This window comes from Peromyscus eremicus, chromosome X (assembly GCF_949786415.1).
Source record: "Peromyscus eremicus chromosome X, PerEre_H2_v1, whole genome shotgun sequence".
NCBI lineage: Eukaryota > Metazoa > Chordata > Mammalia > Rodentia > Cricetidae > Peromyscus > Peromyscus eremicus.
Genome location: NC_081439.1, coordinates 68,787,881 through 68,811,374, shown reverse-complemented (window position 1 = coordinate 68,811,374; position 23,494 = coordinate 68,787,881).

The following is a 23,494-nucleotide window of genomic DNA, read 5'->3' as shown; positions in this document are numbered from 1 at the left end:
AATGGATAAAGAAATTGTACATTAACACAATGGAGTATTGTGCAGCAGTAAAAAATAATGTCATCGTGAAATTTGTAGGCAAATGGATGGAAATGGAAAAGATCATCCTGAGTAAGGTAATCCAGACCCAGAAAGACAAATACTGTATGTACTCAGTCATAAGTGAACATTAGATGCAAAGCAAAGGATAACCAGGCTACAATCTGCAACCCCAGAGAAGCTAGGTAAAGAGGAGGACACTAAGAGGGACACACATGGGTTGCCCCAGGAGGGGGAAAGGGTTTAGATCTCCTGGGTAAACTGAGAGGGGGAAATAGAGGGGAGGGTAAGGGAGGGGATGGGAGGTGGGAACAGGTGACAGAGATAGGGAGGGAGAGAAAATGAAAGAGATATATTGACAGAGTGTACCATTAAGGGGATGGGGAGAAATCTGAAGCTAGGAAAAACCCCAGCAGCTCACAGGATTGTCCCCAGCTAAGACTCATAGCACTTTACCTTACTGGATTACATTTTTTTCTCTGTTGACTCTTTCACAGGTGGTCTACCTACATCACATTTAATCTCATTTCTATATTTATACCTGTACTCCTTTTGCTTTTATTTCACATTTACTGTGACTTCATTAACAAAGCTAAGCAGTAGGGATGCTAGTAGGCATCATTTTTCTGTGTATAAATGAGAAATTTTACAGGGGTTTGTAATTAATAATGTGGTCATTTCAAATAGATGCTCTAATACTTGGGTGCGGTGGCTCACTATAAAATCATAGCACCTAGATAAGCTTGTGGAGGAAAATTGCTGTGGATTTGAGGTGAGCCTGGGTTGCAGAGAGAGACACTGCTAAAAAGCAAAACAAAGCCAAAAACATACTTCATTATTTTGCTGAAACTTCTTTCTTATTTTGGAATACATGGTGGATTTTATAAAACAAAAATTTGAGCATCAAAAAAGTTTAAAATTTAAAAAATAGAATTCCAGTTAGACTTTTTTGGCTTTTTTTATATCTCTTGATGCAAATTTATGGAATTAGCCATATGATTTTGCCATTAAGATTTTTTTCCTTTGGAAAGTGATTGCCTAAATCAATGGCATTTCAGTGATTTGCCAGTAAATTTAGTCACTCCTGATAATGCTGAATTGTAAATAATGATTTGTCACACATTTAAAGAATAATACCCACTCAGTTTATCAAAATTAGTATCTGCTTTATAATAATAAGGGAATGAACAATTTTGCCATATTATTTGTGGTTAGATTTTAAAGTGCCTCAGTTGATACCTTTGATTGATACATATCTAAAAGTGACACCTATCTAAAAAAATGGCATTGTATTTGAGGACCAGGAGATATAGCTCAGTTGGTAGAGTATTCATTTGAATGCACAAATTATGAGTTCCATCTCCAGCAATACCAGCTGTAATTATACATATGTATGATCTTAGCACTTGAGGAGTAGAGACAAGAGGATCAGGTAATCAAGGTCATAGTGAGCTACATATTATTTTAGTCCAGACTGGGATTCATGAGAATCTGTTTCTAAAACTCATTAGCAGTTAAGGGAAATTCAGAAACAAAAAAATGGTAACAAAAGCAGCAAATGTAAGTTGTGCTTAGAGTCTGAAATAGCTTCCAAATATCCATGTGTTTGAACACTTGGTCATCTAGATATTACTATAATAAATTTACTATGGATGTTTTTATCAAGCTATCAATATGGTCTGATCCTGATGACTATTTCACTTTTTTTAGGTGATAGTACAGACTTCCATTTTGGAATTCAACTTTCTTATTTGGTAAAAAAAAAAAAGAATGAATATTTTCTTCTGAACCAACCTTGAAATAACTACCAGAACTTTAATGCTCTTCTATTGCTTGATCCTTGTAAAGAAGAACAAGGGGAGATGTATGTGAGAGTTTGGAGTGGGAATATGGAAGTGAAAATTGATGTAATTATATTATAATCCCAAATATATGAGACAAATATTTAAAGAAGGAATCCAAAGACTTTCCTTCATGAAAAAGTACCACAGTGATACTTAATCATTTGACATTCTCTGCATTTTGTATAGAACTAATAGACATTTTTTTTTTCATTGAAACCTTTCAATGAATGATATTGACTACAGGACAATAGGTCAACATTTAAACTCCTCGTTATATTTTGCAATTTCTACTGTAATGTGAATTTATTACATATTTTAGACTCATCCTTTTTCACAATGTTTCACCACAAACACATACATTTTTGTCATAAAAGGCAACCTGAGTTTTTATATTAATAATACATTTAGCCTTTATAACTTATTCTGACTAGTGATTATTATTTTTACCATGTACTGAATATTTGTTGAGAAGTATTGTAGAATTTAATGCAATAAACCTACCATTTTCTTAAATCTCCTTTGATCCTCTTAAATCAAATTGACAGTTCCCTCATCTATGTTTTTATAAAATGTTTAAGCATTTTAAAAATAAACTTCAGCTTTAAAAACCATTTTAAATTCAAAATAAAGCTGAGCATAATTTATGCGATTTCCCATAAACCTCATATTGCCAGGTTGGCACAGTGCCCTACAGTTGCAAATGTTCCCACCGTAGTTTTATATGTGTTACAACTGATGAACCTATTTTCCACTAGTATTAAGTACCTATGGCTATCCAAAAGTCTTACATTTCAATGCATGTAACTGTACCTTCATATATGACCCCCATTCTTGTTGTGGCTGCAATTGGCTTCTGCAGCCATGCATATACATGATACCAGCCCAAACATTTGTAGGTCCCAGTTAAGTTAAGATACAAAGCTCAATATGTATCTGTTAGTCTGTCCAATTTGGAAAATAGCAGAAATTTCCATGAAATCACTGGTTTTTAAAAATAAGAATTATTACCAGTTTGAGGGGGCTATTCAAATTTTTCTTGTTTTAAAATAAAATGGTAGCTTCCAATCATTTTAAATTCTGAATATGAAGACACAGCTTTCTAGAAGCTTTAAATACCACTTATTTTTTAACCAGTATGTTTGTGTGTGTTTGGTTTGTGTGTATGTGTATATAATGTATACATGTATGTGTGTGTTTTGTGTGTGTGTGTGTGTGTGTGTGTGTGTGTGTGTGTGTGTGGAGAGAGAGAGAGAGAGAGAGAGAGAGAGAGAGAGAGAGAGAGAGAGAGAGAGAGAGAGAGAGTTTGGGTACACACATACAATAGCACACCTGTGGAGATCAGAGGACAACCTAGATTATTGGCTTCTTGCCTTCCAGCTTGAAACAGTTTCTTGTTCATTGATGTACAGAGAGGACTAGCTGTCCTGCAAATATCCAGAGATTCTTCTTCATTCACCCCTTGGTATTGTCATGCTGGAATGACGGATGTGCACTACTATGTCCACCTTTACATGGGTGCCAGAGATATGAACTCATTTTTTTTTACACTTGTGCTGCAAGTTCTTTAACTACAATCCATTTCCTCAGCCATCAGTTATAACAAAACGTTCTAAAATCTGTTCTTGAACAAATTTCTCCCAAATTTTAAGTAGCTTTTTTGTGTCTCTGACATTGGTATCTAGTCTTCTTTGAGTTTGTGACTAAGTGAGCCTGTGGATGAATGAATCCTGACTTGCAAAAGCTTACCAGTTTTACATTAAAGATACTATGTCATCTTGTCATGGGAGTTGGATTATTCATACTACATAACTTCTTAAAGCCAGTGAAACACACTGGTAATTTACTAAGCATTAAATAGTGCATGCCAGGAGGTGGTGGCACACACCTTGAATTCAAGCACTCAAGAGGCAGAGGCAGGTGTATTTCTGTGAGTATGAAACCAGCCTGGTCTACAGAACGAAATATAAGACAGTCTGGTCTTCATAGAGAAACTATGTTTCAAAGAAAAAAGCAAAGGAAAAAAGTCCAATACACATTTTTTATGGCAGGTAAGTAGGAAATAACTGTAAAACCTGTAGAACTGCAATCTCTTGATTCTACTATTTCTTTCTTAAACTTTTTTTTCTACTTAGGGATATATTCAGATCTTTTTCCTGGGGAAACTACAAGGCAGTGACACAATAAAAAATGCTTTATTATCTTGTGCCAACTCACTTTGAATGTATTTCAATGTATAAATTAGATGAATGGGCCATACTTCTTATGGGCCTTAAAATCTAGGGATCAGTTTATTAATCAGAATAACACAGAATATATTGGCTAAGCAACTTTACAATGCAGTAATATAGAAAAAAATGAGTGAAAATTAATGAAATCCGTTTATCAGAGTTCTGTTTTGAATAGAAAATATATCTGTGTATGTTTATGATATTCTTAAAGAGAATAAAATTCATTCACCAAAGAAATACTATACAAAGTATTAATACAATACAAGCAAGATACTATTCTACACACAATGGGTAACATAATTATGAACTTTAAAAGTCATTATGTTTGTAATCTGATGAGAAACTAACCTATGAAGTGCAAGAAGGCAGCAGAAACCCAATGGAATAAAAATAGTGTCTGAAAATGCACCAGGGAACAATACAGAAAGCTGTTATGGGATATTTTATTTGTGTTCTATTAAATAAAGGTTTCCTGGAGATCAGAGAGTGGAGCTAGTCACTAGTTAACCATAGAGGCCAGGCAATGGTGGCTCACATCTTTAATCCCAGTACTTGGGAGGCTCACACCTTTATCCTAGCACTTGGGAGGCTCATGCCTTTAATCCTAGCACTCCAGTGCTTGGGAGATAGTGACAGAAATATAAGGTAGGTGGAGACAGGATCTCAGGCCCTTTTGGTCTATGGATCCAGAGAAGTAAGAAGTCATCAGAGGCTGCTCTTTTGCTTCTCTGATCTTCCAGGTTACTATCCAATATTTTTGATATTTGACTATTGGTTTTTATTGATAAGACTAATTAGGATCATGTTTCAGAAAGCTACTCATTAATATTTGTTGGAAACAAACCACAACTGATTAAGATAAAGGATTAAAAAATACATCAAGTTTACATAAGGAGAAAGGGGAAATTTTGCACAAGGTAATATCATCATTGATGGGTATTCCAACATTGGCATGTAGCTGTGAAAAATAAATTTGCATATTACTTAACAGCAATTATCTGAACCCCAACTTTCTGAATTAATACTTTGTTATGTGCTCTCAAGCAATTCAATCTTTTTGTATGTGTTTCAGAGTCCTTAAATAATCATATTAGCCTCAAGCAAAGTGTCAAGATTTTCAACTGTTCATGCATGTAAAATTTAATAACTGTGATTGAGAAACTATATAAAGCATTTAGTGTATAAATGATCATATATTTACTCTTGAAATGATGAATCTATGCAAAGTTTCAATTAGCATATGTACCCAAGACTAAATTATAATCAGTAAAAATAGAACCTGGGATATGGATTCTTAATAAATATTTACAATATTAATAAAAAAAGCTAGGCTGTTCAAATCACAATAGATACAGTACAGAGATTCATGGCATTTGAGATTTTTTTCTATGGACCTTGGAAAATGTAGAGACCTGTTTTGTATTTGTATTGAAAATATAAATATTAAGTACAAATGTTAGTAAAAGTAACTGTCAATTGAGTCAATTAAGTTATTTATAATATAGTCATTATTATAATTGCCTTAATTTTATATAAATGTTTTGGATTCACATAAGTCAAGTATTTGCAATTAAGAGCTCTAAAACAAATAATAAATTTGTATATATTTGGTAACTTCAATACTTAAAATATTATGAGAAGTCAGTAAAACTGGGAATACATAAAAGAGTCTAAGCTTTGATAGACTGCTCTCAGCATTTAACTCACCAAACTTCTGTGTATGAATGAGTTCTTTATAATTCACTGTTTTATAGAGATAAATGCTTTTTGTTTTCAAAAATGTTCCATACAATAAAAGTCAAACAATATATATTGTCAAATAATAAATAAATATTCATTATAAATATGAATTTTCCTTCTAGGAATAGTTGGCATAAGAATTAACTCCAAGAATTCACTTATCTATTAGCCCTTATTCAAGCCCTGCTATTGTTTTTTCACTAGGGAAAAGTGTATTATAAATTTTAATGACATACAAAACATGCCATCACATTGGGAAAAGTGGATGAATTAAAATATTCTGTAGAATTTTATTACATGGTAGTGTAAGAGAATATACAATTTCTAGATTATCTAACTCAACTTTTATTTTTTAACAGATGGTAAAATTTATTCTTCAGAATTTAATTGTCTGAGCATATAATCATAAATCTTGGTGATCAAAAAATTTTTTAATTTAATTTAATTTTATTTTACAATACAATTCAGTTCTACATATCAGCCATGGATTCCTTCACACCCAACAGCATCTGGAAAACTCTTACATATAACCAAGTGTAGCTGACTTCACAAGGTGTAGCCTTGGCCCACTCTAGATCGCAGCTTCTGTGTAGCCATAGAAAAAGGACTGAATGGAAGGTTAATCTGAGACACAGCAAGAACAAATTTTCAGAATAAAGGAGATTTATTTGCCCCAGGGGGGCAAAGGGCAGGTGTTGTGGAATATTACTTTAACTATGTAAAGTTGTGTTACATTTGTTTATGTTTTATTTGTTTAATTATGTAAACATGTACAGCTGTTTTAGCTTGCCTGCCTGAGGCATCTGATTCTTCTAATAAAAAGCTGAATGGCCAATAGCTAGGAAGAGGAAGGATAGGAGAGGTGGGGCTGGCAGGCTGAGAGAATAGGAGGAGAGAACAAAAGAGAAGAGAATGAGGGAGAAAGAGAGGTAGATGCCCAGAATCAGCCAGCCAGGCAGACACCAGACAGACAGACAAGGGCAGAAGCAGAAAAGCAGGACTTACAGAAAGAAAAAAAGGTAAAAAGCCCTAAAGCAAAATGTAGATGAAGAGAAGCAGGTTACATTAAGTTATAAGAGCAGCTAGTGGACAAGCATAAGACAAGGCTGAGAATTCCTAACTAATAATAAGTCTTTGTGTCTGTATTTGGGATCTGGTAGGTGGTCCGAGAAAGCCTGCTACAGGCAGGGAATAAGAGAAAAAGACAGGAGAGAGAGGACAAGGTGAAGAGAAAAGGGGAAAGGAAAAGTGTACCATGAATTCTAATTGGTCTTAATAATAAAAACCATGAGTCAGATATTGGGGTAAATGCTGAAAGATCAAAGAAATAAAGGAGCTAACAAAAGCCACCTCTTACCTCCATGACTTCTTAGACCAAAAAAAGGCTGAGCTCCTGTCCCTGCCTCTCCTTATCACTTCCTCTCTCTACCAAGCCTCTCTATTGTCTATCCAGACTTCTAGACCTCTATGGTTAGCTAATGGCTAGGTCCACTCTCTGATCTTCAGGGAAGCTTTGTTGGAGCACAAACAAAATATCACTACATTTCCCCATTTTTTATCTAAAATAAAAAGGTTATAACTAATATAAGAAAGATTATATACAATAAGTACAATAACTATATAGAATACATGCAAGCAATAAATAAATCAACAATGTCTAGTCCATAAACATTTGACAAATTCAGAGAAAATACTCCATTATCTACCCTAATATGGTGAGTCAAAAATATTGCACCTAATTCATCTATCCTAATTTGCATTACCAACCCAAAACTATCTTTTGATGTCTTGCAATCCTATACACTGTAGACCTCTTTAGTGAGTTTCTTGTCTGAATTTGTTAACAGGGAAAATTATGACTGTAGTCTTCAACCCCATCAGAGACCCAAAAAAGAAATAGTATTACCTGAGTAAGCAGGAAGTGCAAGCAAGCAACTTTCAAAAAATGTGAGAAATGACAGAAACAACAGGCTGCCTAGACAGTCAGCCAAGGTTCCTCTGAAGCGTTAGGGCATCCATCTTTAGTCTACATGGTTAGAATATCTGCCAGACTTTTCTGTGAAGCAAGAAATCCTAAAGGCCTGTCCTACCTTGTCTTGGCAAAGTTTGGCAGTCACTTTCTTTTGTATCTTGCTTATCCAGTATAGACAGCAAAAGGTCAGCAGCCAGGGAAAGGGCACTTTCTTATCCAGTGGCTATTTTTTGACACAAAGAAAGTAAACACCAAATGGAGTTTCTTCAGTTGCCATCACCTTCTCTGAAGAAGATTGGTGCTGCCAGGAGCACACATATCTCATTGTCATAAAAAAAAAGAACCTGTGTTATTAAAACATCTTTTTTTTTTAAATTTTTATTTTGCAATACAATTAAGTTCTACATATCAGCCAAAGATTCCCTTGTTCTCCCCCCTCCCGCCCCCCTCACCTTCCCCCCAGCTCACCCCCCATTCCAATCTCCTCCAGGGCAAAGCCTTCCCCACAGACTGAGATCAACCTGGTGGACTCAGTCCAGGTAGGTCCAGTCCCCTCCTCCCAGGCCGAGCCAAGCGATCCTGCATAGGCCCCAGGTTTCAAACAGTCGACTCATGCAATGAGCACAGGACCCGGTGCCACTGCCTGGATGCCTCCCAAACAGATCAGGCCAATCAACTGTCTCACCCACTCAGAGGGCCTGATCCAGTTGGTGACCCCTCAGCCATTGGTTCATATTTCATGTGTTTCCGTTTGTTTGGCTATTTGTCTCTGTGCTTTATCCGACCTTGGTCTCAACAATTCTCGCTCATATAGACCCTCCTCATTCTCGCTAATTGGACTCCCAGAGATCCACCTGGGGCCTAGTCATGGATCTCTGCATCCAGATCCCTCAGTAGTTGGATGAGGTTTCTAGCATGACAATTAAGGTGTTTGGCCATCCCATCACCAGAGTAGGTCAGTTCGGAGTGTCTCTCGACCATTGCCAGCAGTCTGTTGTGGGGGTATCTTTGTGGATTTCTGTGGGCCTCTCTAGTACTTTGTTTCTTCCTATTCTCATGTGGTCTTCATTTACCATGGTCTCCTATTCCTTGTTCTCCCTCTCTGTTGTTGATCCAGCTGGGATCTCCCACTCACCCAAGCTCTCTTTCCCTTGACCCTCGCCCTTCACTACCCCCACTCATGTCCAGGCTGTTCATGTAGATCTCATTCCATTTCTCTGTCATTGGGCGATCCCTGTGTCTTTCTTGGGGTCCTGTTTTCCAGGTAGCCTGCCTGGTGTTGTGAGTAGCAGTCCAGTCATCCTTGTTCCACATCTAGTATCCTGTTGTGAGTGAGTACATACCATGTTTGTCTTTCTGAGTCTGGGATACCTCACTCAGGATGATTTTTTCTAGATCCATCCATTTGTCTGCAAACCTCATGATGTCATTGTTTTTCTCTGCTGAGTAGTATTCCATTGTGTATATGTACCACATTTTGTTTATCCATTCTTCAGTTGAAGGGCATCTAGGTTGTTTCCATGTTCTGGCTATTACAAACAATGCTGATATGAACATAGCTGAACAAGTGCTCTTGTGGTGTGGTTGAGCATTCCTTGGGTATATGCCCAAGAGTGGTATAGCTGGATCTTGTGGGAGATGGATTCCCAATTTTCTAAGAAATCGCCATATTGATTTCCAAAGTGGTTGTACAAGCTTGCATTCCCACCAGCAGTGGAGGAGAGTTCCCCTAGCTCCACATCCTCTCCAGCATAAGGTGTCTTCAGTGTTTTTGATCTTAGCCATTCTGACAGGTGTAAGGTGGTATCTCAGAGTTGTTTTGATTTGCATTTCCCTGATGATTAGGGATGTTGAGCAATTCCTTAAATGTCTTTCAGCCATTTGAGTTTCCTCTGTTGAGAATTCTCTGTTTAGTTCTATAGCCCATTTCTTAATTGGACTGTTGGGCATTTTGATGTCTAATTTCTTGAGTTCCTTATATATTCTGGATATCAGTCCTCTGTCAGATGTGGGATTGGTGAATATCTTTTCCCATTCTGTAGGCTGTCGCTTTGCTTTGTTGACCGTATCCTTTGCCCTACAAAAGCTTCTCAGTTTCAAGAGGTCCCATTGATTGATTGTTTCTCTCAGTGTCTGTGCTACTGGTGTTCTATTTAGAAAGTGGTCTTCTATGCCAATGCGTTCAAGACTACTTCCTACCTTCTCTTCTAGCAGGTTCAGAGTAGCTGGATTTATGTTGAGGTCCTTGATCCACTTGGACTTAAGTTTTGTGCACGGTGATAGATATGGATCTATTTGCAGCCTTCTACATGTTGATATCCAGTTTTGCCAGCACCATTTGTTGAAGATGCTTTCTTTTTTCCATTGTGCACTTTTGGCTTCTTTGTCAAAAATTATTTGTTCATAGGTGTGCGGATTAATGTCAGGGTCTTCAATTCGATTCCATTGGTCCACATGTCGGTTTTTATGCCAGTACCAAGCTGTTTTTATTACTGTAGCTCTATAGTACAGCTTGAAGTCAGGGATCGTGATGCCTCCAGAGGTTGTTTTATTGTACAGGATTCTTTTGGCTATCCTGTTTTTTTTGTTTTTCCATATGAAGTTGAGTATTATTCTTTCCAGGTCTGTGAAGAATTGTGTTGGTATTTTGATGGGGATTGCATTGAATCTATAGATTTCTTTTGGTAAGATTGCCATTTTTACTATGTTAGTTCTGCCTATCCATGAGCATGGGAGATCTTTCCATTTTCTGACATCTTCTTCAATTTCTTTTATCAGGGACTTAAAGTTCTTGTCATATAGGTCCTTCACTTGCTTGGTTAGTGTTACCCCAAGGTATTTTATGTCATTTGTGGCTATAGTAAAGGGTGATGGATCTCTGATTTCCTTCTCCGCTTTTTTGTCCATTGTATATAGGAGGGCTACTGAAGAAAGAGAACTACAGACCGATCTCCCTCATGAACATTGATGCAAAAATACTCAATAAAATACTGGCAAACAGACTCCAAGAACACATCAAAACAATTATCCACCATGATCAAGTAGGATTCATTCCAGGGATGCAAGGATGGTTCAACATACGAAAGTCTGTCAATGTGATACACCATATAAACAAACTCAAAGAAAAAAACCACATGATCATCTCACTAGATGCTGAAAAGACATTTGACAAAATCCAACACCCCTTCATGATAAAGGTCTTGGAGCGATCAGGAATACAGGGAACATACCTAAACATAATAAAGGCAATTTACAGCAAGCCAACAGCCAACATCAAATTAAATGGAGAGAAACTCAAAGCAATTCCACTAAAATCAGGAACGAGGCAAGGCTGTCCGCTCTCCCCATACTTATTCAATATAGTACTTGAAGTTCTAGCCAGAGCAATAAGACAACATAAGGAGATTGAGCGAATACAAATTGGAAAGGAAGAAGTCAAGCTTTCCCTATTTGCAGATGACATGATAGTATACTTGAGCAACCCCAAAGATTCCACCAAGGAACTGATACAACTTATAAACACCTTCAGCAACATAGCAGGATACAAGATCAACTCAAAAAAATCAGTAGCCCTCTTATTAAAACATCTTAAATGCCATATTATGTAGATCCCTGAAGCATTTGAAGACCACTTGCCTACCTAAAATATCTCTTTGTCTGACCTTGAAAACATATATAATGCGACTACAAGTTTAATTTTAATTGGTGACTAACTACTAATCTGTATTGTTTATTATCCTATATAGTTGGTAAATATAACTTTCAAGGGCTAAAAATGTACACTACAATGTTAAATTAATTGTATGGGTATAATACCTTGAATAAGACTAGAAATGTATGTACAATATCTTCCAACAAAAATAATCTCAACTTTGCATCAATATACAAAGATCTACATCAATGTAAAATATTCAAAACAAGTAGTTGCTTTTTTAAAATATTTTTATTTTATACTTAATTTAATTTTACATATCAGCCACGGATTCCCCTGTCCTCCCTCCTCTCACCCTCCAGCCTTCCCCCTCAACCTACTTCCCATTCCCACCTCCTCCAAGGCAAGGTCTCTCCTGGGGAGTCAGCCTATCTTGGTACATTCAGGTGAGGCAGGTCCAGTCCCCTCCTCCCTACACCAAGGCTGAGCAAAGTGTCTCAGCATAGGCTCCAGGTTCCAAAGAGCCAGCTAATGCACCAAGGGCAGGTCCCGGTTCCACTGCCTGGAGGCATCCCAAACAGTTCAAGCTAATCAACTGTCTCACTTATCCAGAGGATCTGGTCCAGTTCTATGGGGGTTCTTTCACCATTGGTTCACAGTTCATGTGTTTCTACTAGTTTGGTTATGTGTCCCTGTGCTTCCTCCAACCATGGTCTCAACATCTCTTGCTCATACAATCCCTCCTCTCTTTCACTGATTAGACTCCTGGAGCTCCACCTGGGGCTTGGCCGTGGATCTCTGCATCCTCCGCTTCCATCAGACACTGGATGAGAGTTCTATCATGACAGCCAGGGTGTTCGGCCATCAATCACCAGAGCAGGTCAGCTCAGGCACTCTCTCAAACATTGCCAGTAGTCTACAGTGGAGTATCTTTGTGGATTTCTGGAGACCTCTCTAGCACTCTGATTCTTCCTATTCCCCTGGGGTCTTCATTCATCCATCGTGGTATCTCCCTCTCCATTCTCCCACACTGCTCTTGATCGAGCTGGGACCTCCTGTGCCCCTAAGCTCTCTTTCCCCTGACCCTTGCCCTCCATTACCCCTCAACCCCTAATGTAGATATCATCATCTATTTCTCTGTCATTGGGTGATCCCTGTGTCTTTCTTAGGGTCCTCTTTACTAGGTAGCCTCCCTGGAGTTGTGATTTGCAGTCTGGTTATACTTTGCTTTACATCTAGTATCCACTTATGAGTGAGTACATACCATGTTTGTCTTTCTGAGTCTGGGTTACCTCACTCAGGATAATTTTTTCTAGTTCCATACATTTGTCTGCAAACCTCATGATGTCATTGTTTTTCTCTGCTGAGTAGTACTCCATTGTGTATATGTACCACATTTTGTTTATCCATTCTTCATTTGAAGGGCATCTAGGTTGTTTCCAGGTTATGACTATTACAAATAATGCTGCTATGAACATAGTTGAGCATGTGCCCTTGTGGTATGATTGAGCATTACTTGGGTATATGCCCAAGAATGGAATAGCTGGGTCTTGAGGGAGGTTGATTCCCAATTTTCTAAGAAAGCACCAATTAATAAATGGGACCTCTTGAAACTTAGATGCTTTTGTAGGGCAAAGGACACAGTTTATAAGACAAAACGACAGAATGGGAAAAGATTTTCACCAACCCCACATCTGAGAGAGGGCTGATATCCAGAATATATAAAGAACTGAAGAAATTAGACATCAAAATATCCAACAGTCTAATTAAAAAATGGGCTATAGAGCTAAACAAAATTCTCAACAGAAGAAGCTCAAATGGTTGAAAGACATCTAAGGAATTGCTCAACATCCCTAATCATCAGGAAAATACAAATCAAAATGACTGTGAGATACCACCTTACACCAGTCAGAATGGCTAAGATCAAAAACACTGAAGACAGCTTATGTTGGAGAGGATGTGGAGCATGGTGAACTCTCCTCCACTGTTGGTGGGAATGCAAGCTTGTACAGCCACTTTGGAAATCAATATGGTGCTTTCTTAAAATTAAGTTTTAATGTAAGAATTTAGCTGGCTTTTGATTTTTTTGGTTAGATATAATTATAGTTAGACAAAATAACTTACATTTTATGAATAAATATCGAATATCTGATAAAATTCATTGAAATATATGTTTAGTTATCTGTTCTGACATGTACATAATATGATGTGCATTTTAGTCTCTTAATGCATATAATTCTTACATATGAAGAATGGAGTTTCTTGAATGAATATCATTATATAACATAACCATAATTTTGTCATTCTTGGGGTCTTTTTGTAATGTCACAATATAAAAATATAGCTTTGGATTTTGGAAAAAACTTAAACTATCTCTGAATATATTAATGTGAGAGAATTGGGCAACAAAATTTGTTTCAAAGTAATATTTTGCCTCATCTACCTATATCTTGAAAGCAAGAATATAATCTTGCTAATGAATTGTTCTAAAAACTACCTCTAAATACCTAAATATTTCTTGAATAACCAATATTTATACGCAGTATCTATATAGTATAGGTATAGTCTATGGTTACTGGGATTAAAAGAAAAAAAAAACTATGTGCACCGACAAGTTACTTTAGCTTTCTTATGCAGCAACTATTTATTTAAAATTAAGGAACAGGTGTTTATTCAAAGGTGATCAACTATTTAGCAAAATAATCACATAATGCCATGAAATAATGGATCTAGTATGATATCTGTTCTTTAATTAGTAGTTTGTGATAGGTCATTAAGATATGACTTGCAGCAGGGCGGTGGTGGCGCATGCCTTTAATCCCAGCACTTGGGAGGCAGAGCCAGGCGGATCTCTATGAGTTCGAGGCCAGCCTGGGCTACCAAGTGAATTCCAGGAAAAGGCGCAAAACTACACAGAGAAACCCTGTCTTGAAAAACCAAAAAAAAAAAAAAAAAAAAAAAAAAGATATGGCTTGCTTCTTGTATTTCACTATTACTTCTTCATTCTGTATTTAATTAAAAATATATTTAATTTCTGTCTAATATTGTCAAGTTGGTATCTAGTGGGAAATTTTCCAATGAATATTCCCTGACTTTGTTTACACATCTCCTACAAACACAGAGAACAGCATTCTAATTTTTACAGCCTTTTCATGTTTAATTTATATGTTCTTTAAATGCAAGTCATACTGTTTATGCTTAAAATAGCAACACTGAGAAAACTGAGCCTTCATTTATGTGTGCCTGTGTGCACATTGGGTGACTCATGAAAGACTTCAGCAGATACTTTATTTTAAATGCTATTTCTCTTCTCCATACTTATGCCTGCAGGCTATTTATTTTTATGTGTTATACTCTCGGCAAGTTCTTGTCTTCTTATCATGAAATGCATGCTTAATTACTATTATGACATTTTGGAACTTTGCTTGTAACTTATTTTTGATTCTGAAGTCATTATTGTTTTAAGTCTGGGCTTACTTTTTACATGTTTTGATTTGTTTCCACCAAATTAACCAGGATGTTACTTTGAAATGTATAGAATTTTGATTGTTTCAAATACCTATTGGATTTCTTTTCTCCTAAGTACAGAAATACACTGTCCTTTGAAATAGAAAAAAAATAGCAGCATTCACTTTTCAAGCTTCCTTCTTTCTTATGTGCATTGTAAGAAAGTGTTGCTAATTTTGTTCTTCCAAAGCTTTGTAATAAAAGCATGTCTTGTGCTTTTGCTACCAAAACATGCATCTAAAAATGTTTATATATACTGTCTTGATTTTACAAAATTAAATGCCCCATAAGATGATCATGCTTGAACAAGAGATGTCTCCAACTCTTTTACTGGTTTTTGGTACCCTATTCCTCATACTGTGTCACTTGGCCAACCTTAAAACATGAGGAGGTACTCAGTCTTACTGCAACTCAAAATGCCATGTTTTATTGATACTTATGGGAGACACTCATTTTCCTGGATGGAGATGGAAGAAGAGGGCATTGGGGGTTGGGAGAGGGGAATAAGGGAGAGGGATTTATAGAGGAGGATGGGAGGGAGGCTATGCCCAGGATAGAAAATAGATAGGTGAACAATAACAAAAATACAAAGAAAAACAATTAAATGTCTTGAAGAACCAAAATTTCAAAACTATTTTGCATGTTAAATCTGAGTTATATCAGTTCCTGTATAACAGATTCTTAATTGCACTTCACTGTCCATTGTCTTATTAATGTTAATAATCATGACAGGAAAAATAAAGGGAAAGAGTATGTGAGGTGTTAGTTACTTTTCCATTCTTGTGAAGAGATACCATGACCAAAGCAACTTATAAAAGAAATAATTTAATTTGGTTCTTGATTATAGTTTCAGAGGATGAGTCCATGACAATCATCATGGTTAGTATGGCAGGCGGCAAGTAGGCACAATACTGGAGCATTAGCTCACAGCTCCCATCTTACCCACAAGTTAGAGGCAGAAAGAGAATCAGATTGGAATGGTTTGAGCTTTTGAAATCTCAAAGCCCATCCTCAGTGACATACCCCTTCCAACAAGTCCACTACACCTCTTAATCCTTCCTAAATATTCTACGAATTGGGAAACAATCACTTAAATACATTGGCATAAGAGGGTATTTTTACTCAAAAACCCACATGAATGCAACCACATTTTTTAGCAAAAACTAAATACAGAAGCTACATAATTATAAAATGTAAAGAGACTTATAATTTTATATTAAGTTCACTTTTTAATCAATGAATTTTTTAAAGTTTATGTGTTATTTTTAATTTTTATTTTTTTAATTTTATGAGTATGAGTGTGCTGCTTGCATATATGTGCACCATGTGCATGCCTAGTACCCATACAGGCTAGACTAGGGCATTGACTTTCATGAAATTGGTGTTACAAATGGTTATGGGCCACTATGTGGGTGCTGGGAACTGAACTTGGTTTTCTGCAAGAATATCTACTGCTGAGAAAATTTTCTAGGCCTGTATTTATTTATTTTTTATTAACATGTGTCTGTCTACATTTGTTTAAGTGTGATAGGTGCATAGAGAATTTCAGTCTTCTGTAAAAACAGAAAGCCCTCTTTTACTGCTGTGATATTTCTCTAGCGCCTAGCAAAGCATTTTTTGTTTTGTTTCTAAAACTATTACAGAATAAGAAAAGTGATGCATCAAAAGACAGACCCAACAATCATAATAAAGATGACTGTTTTGTAATGTATTCCTTTTCTTTTTTAAAATGATGGTGAAAACCCCTTAGGATTCCTAAAGAATTTAGAACACATTGGAGAGATAATGTACTGGCAGGCAGTATTCTATATGGGAGGTCTACTCAAAATGAAATTAAAGTCTAATGTTGAATTAAACAGTATGTATTCCCTGATAATTTTTGCAGGATTGGGGCTTTACTTCTCACATTTATAGAATGTGGTTAGAATTATTGGACAGTAGAGACCATTTTACTGCTACATTTTATCTAGTATAATTTAAGATCATTGTCATAAAAGCCACCTTTTACAATTATGATTCCCATAGATCTGATTTTCATAAAAGCCAAAGAAGAGAATGTCTGTATGAGAAGAAATTTAAAGATATTTGCAAGAAAGATGTGTTTAGTAATGAATGAAAAATTTATGCAGTTAATAAATCTACTCATTGAAAATTAGAAGCAGACTATATCTAAAAGTTGCCATGTTAACTTGCCATGTTAAGTTGCCAAATGTTACCCATGTTGATTATTAAATATAAAAATAGCAACACAGTTGTCATACTAAGATTTCTTCTTTGGCATGATGTTAAAACAAAGGCTGAAGGGAAAAGAGTAAGGTGTATACACATTCTAATGGTTAATAATTCCATTAGATGATATACTGATCAGTGGTGGTGTAACTTCTTAGGAATGTAAGCTTTCTTAGCATTTTATAATAAAGACATCCATGAAAAGCTTAGTGTGATAATGCAATTATAAAATGAAATTAGCTCTCTCAGAATTTACACATATATTGCAGATTACCTCCTTGGTCAAGTCATTATCAGTTTTTCTGCTATTTTTGATCATTATTATTTTGTTTGAAGGATGTTTTTACATTTTTGCATTTATTTATTTACATAAAATACCTACTTCATAAAAATAGTGCTTATATAAATGAATAACACAGTTATTAGGTCAAATCTAGAATATTTCTGGACTAGAGAGGTGGCTCAGCTGTTGAATACATATACTGCTTCTGTAGAGAACCTGAATTCAGTATCCAGCAACCATGGCAGATGGCCTGCAACTGATTATAACTATAGCTCCATAGGATCTAACTTCTGGCCTCTGAAGTTACCTAAAATCATATGCATATACTCATACAGACACATGCACACATACTTACAATTAAATATAAAATATATATATTTTTTAAAAAAATCTGTAATATTTTCTTGTTTTAAGATTGTATACTAAACTGGGCAGTGGTGGCACACACATTTAATCCCAGCACTGGGAGGCAGAGGCAGGTGGATCTCAGTGAGTTTGAGGCCAGCCTGGTCTACAGAGTGAGTTCCAGGACAGGCTCCAAAGCTAAATAGAGAAAACTTGTCTCAAAAAAAATTTTTTAAAAAAGATTGCATACTAAGATGACTTTATTTTGAAAATACATTTAAGTAGCAGTGTTTTATCCTTGTTAAAATTGAAGTATAATATAATCTATCACATATAAATTTTTACAAAATATACTACATGATTTAGGATTAGCTGCAATTTAATTTCCAAGAAAAACTCCATGGGTAAAATAGAGATTGTTTTTAATTTAAAAATAGAGATATGGTATGGTATGAAACCATTTTTATTCCACAGCTTTAATCTTTCTATAAAAAAATGAGGAAAATAGAAACGGTGGTGATGGGAGGCATAAAAATAACAATTGAGTCTCATTTTCTATCTATTCAATTGTGTACCTAACGCAAACAATAATAGGTCCAGCCTATATTGCTAGCTCCCAGGGTCCATGGAACAGTCTACCAACCAACTGAGGATTCTAATCTGAGGGATATTCAATGAATCTAAGCACACTGAGGTCTTTAGTCCATACACTTTATTCTTCTATGGCGATTCTATCTACACAGTTTCTTTTCTGCTCTCTTACTTAGCTCCTCTCAGTCCCTCCTGCTCTCAGTCCCTTCTGCTGTTCTCTCATCCTTCTACCTAGTTTTTTCCATCTCCGTCCTCATCTTTATTCTTCTCCATCAATCCTCTTCTCTCAATGCTCTCAGAGAACCAGTATATATACCCACACAGTAATTCTTTGGTAAAGCAATATGAGGCTTGATGTTTTCAGGGTCTCAGAGAGAGGTGATAAGGACCCACACATAAAGCAATTAATTGTCAGCTTCCAATTACAACCCAAAAGGGGAGTGAGTAAAGGGGAATTCTCTGGTAGGGTCAACTAAAGGCTAAGATCAATTAGGGAATTTATGTGCTCAAACTATAATCTAGAAATGGCTAGGTAAAATGTTAGGGGTCAGTAAGTCACAAGAAAGTAAACTGTCTTTGGTACCACTTTTCCCGCTCATCCCAGCTGCAGCTGCTTTCTGATAGGGAGGGGGACATATGCTAGGTGGCTAAGCAGCCTATGTCAGAGCTGTAGTATTTGGTTAGTAAAAGCACTTTCACTCAGAGTAATTGCTGAGGAGAAAATCTAGGAATAGCACCTGGCTGAGGAGGAATAAAAACTTAATTTGCACAAGAAAGAAGCTTGGCTCCAGGCCTGCCTGGCCTGGAGGCAATCTCCTTGGGTCAGTGGGAAGTAACCTCCTTAACTCAGTATCTAACAAATGGCTAAAACTTCATCCCAGGAATGTGAGCAGTAAATCTCTTAAATTAGGGTCTTGTGTAAATAACCCGGGGTGAAGGTAAGGAGTTGAGGATTTAATTGTTAGTGGTTCTTTTTTCTATCTGTGAGTGAGATGAGCTAATGTTTATCTATGTGCAGTTTTGTCCTTGGAAAAAGATATCTTTGCTGAAATACTTTTGTCCAGAGAATGGCCCTGGCCAGATATATGTTAATGAAAAATAAATGCAGCTGGGGACAGTTGTCCAGTTACTCCAAATGTATAGGGAAAGTTGTGCCCAAGATTGAGATGCAATCATGAGATTACATGTACATGTAACATTGAGATGCAGGGTAAATGGGGAGCTGTTATTGCACAAGAAGTTTACAACAAGAGACAGCCAGTTCATTCAAAAGGCAGTAATCCCATAACACCTTGTGTGAAGGTTTCCTCTAACAGAACCCTTAGTTCTGATAGGTTGACCTTCTGAACACTAGTTGTCACTGCTGTATACTCTATGGACTTTCACTACCAGCGGCTCTCAATATGTACCTTTTCTTATTATCCCAGTTCTCTGTCTTCAGATTCACATCCAGATATTTATATTAATAAAGGAAGACAGATGAAAAGTTTTCCTCAGTTTGGTAAGTACAATGTCCGGATATCAATATAAGTTTATGTGGTAACAAACATATTTTAGTACGTACAAATAAGAATAGCTTATTACATTATCCTCAGGGAGATGACATCCAATAAGGAAATACTGTTCTTATACTCAAGTGGCAAGTATTGTTAAGAGATGAAAGAAGAACTACAAGAGCACTAAGAGATAGGTTTTTAATTTTTAATTGCGGAAGGTTCATAAAAGATCAGTATTTGAGATGTTCTTGGACAAGTAGATAGATGTACAGTGGATTGAGAGAAAGAATGACATTTCAACAAGACTGAAAATATAAAGACAGAATATCACTGAATGTGTGGAAAGAATAATAAATAATTTAAATTTACTTAAACCAAGGCTACACTTAAGGATGTATTGACACATATTGTATGAGGGGTTCACATATTGACATACTGAATTACAGCTCATCCTATGTGTATATTGAAGTTATTCTGGATCACATGTGGCACATAAGTTACTATGACAAAACTAATGTGCTGTGTGGATTAAAAAAAAAAACAAGGAAGGAGAGAAATGGAGGTCAAACTATTGTAAGTAAATCTACAGCTGTTGTTCACCTTTACAGACAATGAAGTTTCTTCAGAAGACCAAATTTCATTGTAGAGTTTTCTATATGTAAGAAACTGTATTATATATTTTGACCATTTCTTTTACTTGTTATATTAAATCAGGGAGTTTATGCAAGTAGAAATGCATACTTGAAACAATTCAAGTTACCCACAACTATTTGAGAGCCTAGAATTTTGGAACAGAGCACGTTTAGCTAACTTTCTGATTTCTAATTTTGCTGAAATTGCAGATGCTATTGACCTGTTCTTTTGCTTTATTTACTAAAGTATTCTGTTGTCACTGTGCCCTAAATGTACAAATCCTAGCGCTTGCTCATGTTGATTTTCCAGATAGATTTTCCATTTTTTTTTGCATTGTCTTTGTCCATAGGGATTTTTCACAAATCCATGTCTTCTCAAAGGTGACTCATTTATGTAATATTTATGAAAGAGCTCTTATTTCTGTAGCTGAGAGCAGAATTATACTGTTAGAGAATTATATTGTGGAATTGTAGCACATCTGGCCATTTTACCTATCTAGGTATTTTCTAATTCTCTCACCATTTGCATTTTACTTATACTTTATTAAATTTCCCTATTTCCTTAATACCAGTCTCTTTCAATATCAGTTTTTGGTGTTATATCTTCTTTATCATACAAGCCAAATTAGAGAAGTATGAAATATACACGTAAATTTAAAAAAAAACAACTGAGTAGGCATAAAAAGTGAAACTAAGTAGTTTTAGGAGTGTCAGTATATTCACAGAGAATTGACTACTGTGGCAAGCAGTTAGCAATAAATAGAATATCTCACAATACAGACATAACAATATAAACACTTAATAAAATGCTAGGTACTTATGAGGAACAATGATAAAAATATTTGTTTCATAATATGAAGAAATATCCAAACAACACATTTTATTGAAAGTGATAAGATAAGAAAGTGATAAGGCCGGGCGGTGGTGGCGCACACCTTTAATCCCAGCACTCGGGAGGCAGAGCCAGGCGGATCTCTGTGAGTTCGAGGCCAGCCTGGGCTACCAAGTGAGTTCCAGGAAAAGGCGCAAAGCTACACAGAGAAACCCTGTCTCAAAAAAACAAAAAAAAAAAAAAAAAACCAAAAAAAAAAAAAAAAAAGAAAGTGATAAGACTATTATATGATGCTATTGTTTCTTATCATATAAGGGATACCAAAATGTCAAAAAATACAAACACTCACATATTTGCATTGGCCTAACTGTACATACAGAAGAAACACAGGAAGACAACTTAAAATAGTCATATATCCTACACGGTGAAATAGTAAGATGGAGATGTAAAAGTAATCGCAGTAAATTAGAAATTCTTCAGACAGTTCATTCTAGCAGTGAAGTTGGGTCACCCAAAATCTTTAAGACAAGGAGAAAGACACATTTACTAGCAGAAAGTCTTTCTTCATCTATCTATATCCTGGATATCCATCCAACTTTTTTAAATGTTTTTAAACTGCTACGGGAAATGGGATTCAATCTCTTCTATTTTTTTTTTTCAGTTTTTATGGTTACATTTAAGCACAAGCAAAACATGGAAATGAGCCATCTATTCATTTTCTTCACTGCACAGCCTGGCATTGGGGTTAGTGACTCTGGTGACTAGCTATGCTGCTCTTTCTATGATGGTTTTGTCATTCTTGGAGAAAAAGTTGTGAGCAATCTCTGTAGATGTAACCAACCGTCTTATTAAATAAGAAACACAGAGCCGATTCAGAGAAGAAAGCCAAGAGGTCAGAGCTAAGAGCCTTACCCTTCCTGCTTCAGCCAAGAGAGCACTCCAAAAGGGACCTACTTCCTGTGTGTATGTCTTATATAGTCTTTCTCTTCTGCCTTCTCATTGGTTGTAAACCCAAACACATGACTGCATTGTCACTGCCTGTCTGTAGAGACTTCCAGGTCTTCTATGGTTGGTATTGAGATTAAAGGCGTGTGTCTCCAATGCTGGCTGTATCCTTTTACACACAGAGATCTACCTAGCTCTGTCTACCAAGTGCTGGGATTAAAGGCATGCGCCACCACTGCCACGCTCTTGCTATGGTTCTAATAGCTCTGACCCCCGGGCAACTTTATTTATTAACATACAATTAAAATCACATTTCAGTACAAATAAAATACTACCATAAATCTCAACAGGGTAAGACGTTGCACATAACAGAATGCCCAGTTCCTTGATGTGTGGACCAGAAACTTTTGGAATCCACTACACAGCATGCCCATCATTTGCATTTTGCTCTTGTAACAGATGTTGGGCTTCAGTCCTTGAATCTTCTCCACATCCTGTTGTTGATACCTCTAGGTTTCTGCAAGTTTTGCTTAATTATAACATGTAACACAAATCTTAAAAGATCTTATTAAATAAAATACACAGAGCCAGATATAGAGGCAAAAACCTGAGAAACCAGAGGAATAAGAAAAGCCCCAAGCCAACTTCCCCTTACCAACCTTCAACTTCCAAAAGACCTACTTCCTGTATACCCATGCCTATTTGCCTTTCTGTTCTGCTGTATCATTTGCTCTCTCTGTCCAGCTACATCTCTTCCTCTTCCTGCCCAGTTCTGTCACTTCCTGTCTGTCTGTACAGACCTCCAGACTTCTATAGTTAGTGCTGGAATTAAAGGAGTGTGCCACCACACCTGGTTCTGATCCTAGTGTGGCTTTGAACTCACAGAGATCCAGACAGATCCATGCCTCTCAAGTGATAAGACTAAAGGCATGTGCTACCATTGCCTGTCTTCTCTGTTTACTATAGTGGCTGGCTTTTTCCTCTGATCCTCAGATAAACTTTATTGGGGGACAAACTATATTGGGGGACATAATACATCACCACAATAACATATAATGCTTTCTGGTCCTCGATGAACTTCTTGGTCCCTTGTGACAAGCTTGGAATTCACCAGAGGCCAGAGAGCATAGATATCCAGAGGGCAACAATGATGTGGAGA